Below are 3261 nucleotides of genomic sequence, written 5' to 3'. Positions count from 1 at the left end.
CTAAGACGTGAAGCCATGATACAAATTGCTGAACAAAAAATGTCCGAGGCTTCTCATGTCTTTATTCTCTGAAGAGCTTTAATATATACTGTATGTAGTTTCATAGGCACTGTAAGTAGAAGGCATTAGTGTCGCATGTTTATGCCTGAGGAACTTTTCAGATGTGTGTGTCTGCATGTGTGTTTGTACATAGATATCATAGACGCAGAAATGGTTCTGCTGGTACGATTTGATTCCTGTTGGAATGTTTAAATTACACTAAGTGTACTACTTTATATAATCAATGAAATTGCTAGACATGTTTTAGCAGGACTTTTCTAGGAAAGACTTATGTATAATTGCTTTTTAAAATGCAGTGCTTTACTTCAAACCAAGGGGAACTTTGCAGAGGTGAAAGCCTTTGCTAGGTTTTCTGTTCAATAAAGTTTTACTATGAATGATCCTGGCAGAGACTCCTGTCCTCTTAGCTGTCCGTTCCTTGTCCGTGGTCACTGAATGATCAACATTTGGGTTGCTGACTTGTGAGTCACGTGAACATTTTGCTTCTTTTGCAAATGAACTATTAGTACTCATGAAGAATGACATGGTAAGGCCATGAAAGTTTTAATTTACTAAGAATGTACTTGTGTTTGCCCCCATCCCCTGATTCCAATGGTACCCGCTCATGTAGTGACCATCAAACTTGAATTCCCTGGGTTTAAAGTTAGGGACAGTGGGGTGGTCTGGCCGGCTCAGTCAGAAGAACATGCGACTTGATCTGAGTCGTGAGTTTGAGCCCTCCGCTGGGTGTGGAACCTACTTTAAAAAAAGTGTCATTGCCAATTCTGTACTAATTATACCTGCTCATATAGCAGGCTTTTGTAAGCTGAGCCTGCTTTGGTGACCTAAATCTCAGTATTAATTTTGAGACTAATCTTAAAAACACAGCTCTGTGTATTTTTCACATACAAATAGTGTTACAGGCAGAATGCTGAAGGCCTGGGCAGGTGTTTTTAGCAGAGTACGTCACACTTATCGTATCATGGTTGTGATCATTTAATCATCACTGAGAACATCATTTACATTTTTTTAAAAGATCTTATTTATTCATGAGAGACACACAGAGGCAGACACAGGCAGAGGGAGAAGCAGGTTCCCTGCTGGGAGCCCGATGTGGGACTTGATTCCAGGACCCCGGGATCACGACCGGAGCCAAAGGCAGATGCTCAATCACTGAGCCACCCAGGCATCCCCATCATTTACATTCAACAAACTTTCATTAAATAAATAATTCATGGCAAGATGCTGGATAAATATAAAGGTATTTCATGTATGGTTGTGCTTCAAAAAGCCAACCAAAGAGGGGCACCTGGGTGGCTCAGTCCACTGAGAGTCTGACTCTTGATTTCCATTCAGGTCATGATTTCAGAATCATGGATTCGAGCCCCACATTGGCTGCCTGCTGGGTGTGGAGTCTGCTTTAGATTCTCACCCTCTCCCTCTGCCTCTCCCCTACTCGCGTGTGTGCTTGCTCACCCTCTGTCTCTCTCAAAAATTAAATAATAAAAAAAAGGCCAACAAAGATAATTGTGCCAGGATTAAATGGCATGGAGTTTCAAATAATGCCATGCCTCCAGAGCTCAGGAGCTACCAGAAGGCAGCGATTATCAACAAGTTATGAAGGCAGTATTTGCCTAATGGGAGAAAGGACTTGAGACAAAGTTTGAGGGTTTTACAAGCAAGAAAGTGGGTCTGAAATGATGGGAGGTGTCTGAGGGGATGACGAGAAGGGTCACAGTGAAAGAAGTCTCTCTCAGAGGTGAGACTTCTCCCTCCTGCCATGAAGCTGGATTCTTGGCATGCTTGGTATTTAGTTTTGGTGATTTATGAGAGGGATCATGAAGAGCTCAGGATGTGAGGGCTCTCTGGCTGCAACATGTCACCCCACTGATCCCCAGGATTGATTCACTGAATTGGCTGGCTTGGCAGGTGTCCCCTTCCTCAGAGCTCCATGCGCATCCCTCCTGAAGCTGCACACTGTGCTAGGTGGAAGAAGACAGCCTTCCCCTATAAAAGAAGACTGTGCTTTGTCAAGGGCTTATGAGTGAGTGTTAGAACCTCCAAAAATGCTCTCAAGGTCCACTGTAGGAGAACATAGGGTAGTCAAGCTTCTAAGCCTCCAGACACATCCAAATGAGGCGCCTTAAAAAAGGCAGTCTGCCTTAAAAAAAAAAAAAAAAAAAAATTTCATACTAAGGCCTTTTTAAAGTCCGGTAGAAAAGCCTATTGATTTTCAGAGGGGGAACAATCACCATCTGACAAGGTGCCTGGAGCTCCTAGACAGCTGGCGGTGCCCGTCTCATGTTTCTAAAGGAGCGAGGCCCCTCTCCCTGTGAGGTCAGCATGTGATGACGAAACCCCAGATTCCACGGGCCCAAAATAGTTCCAGTAAGATGCTCCCGAGGACAGCTGTCAAGGATTCACATTGGCCCAAGCCGCACCAGGACAAAGCAGGGGGAATCTTTAGACAACAGACAAGGCTTAAGACAGCTGACGGGTGGGGGACGTGGCAGGAATGTCAGTGCTTCCACAACAGTTACTAAATGTAGTATGATGATGTACTACATCCCACTATCCATACTTAGGAAAATTATTGGTTTGGATCTCCATTACTAAGTAGCAATTCAATACCTAAAAGCAAAACAAAATTTTCCTTATTTCAGCTTAAACCACAGCAGCTTTTTACATTTGCATGTTCTTAAATCCTAGTTCTATAGGAGAACATTGCAAAAAAGAGCTCATGGTCAAGTAAATTTGAAAACCACAGGTTGACCCCACTGCAGGACTTCGGGGGTCTTCAAAATGCTGATGGGCCTAAAGGAAGGGCATGTGGTCTGCAGCCTCTTCCTAGGAAGGCTCATGCCTAGGATTGAACCATGCGGAATGTTCAGGTGGCAATACTTTGCAGGGCTGGGCCAAGTTTCTCCAGAAGGCTGTATATGCTCTAATCAATCCGACTTATGGCGCTATTTTTCCCATAGGTAGGGTTCACAGGTCTGGGGATCAAGGGGTAGAAATGGGAGTGGTACCACTCACTATTACCCTACTAATCCTTTCAAAAATTTTTTTGCTTCTCTTCTCCACAATCTTATGCTCTGCTCTAGAGGCCTTAGTTCCTAAGGGAGTATATTCATTTCCTAGAACTACCATAAGAAATTCTATAAACTGGGCAGCCTAAAACAACAGAACTTGATTCCCTCACAGTTCCAGTGGCTAGAAGTC

This window comes from Canis aureus, chromosome 5 (assembly GCF_053574225.1).
Source record: "Canis aureus isolate CA01 chromosome 5, VMU_Caureus_v.1.0, whole genome shotgun sequence".
Classification (NCBI taxonomy): Eukaryota; Metazoa; Chordata; class Mammalia; order Carnivora; family Canidae; genus Canis; species Canis aureus.
This window is presented reverse-complemented; position numbering follows the sequence as displayed.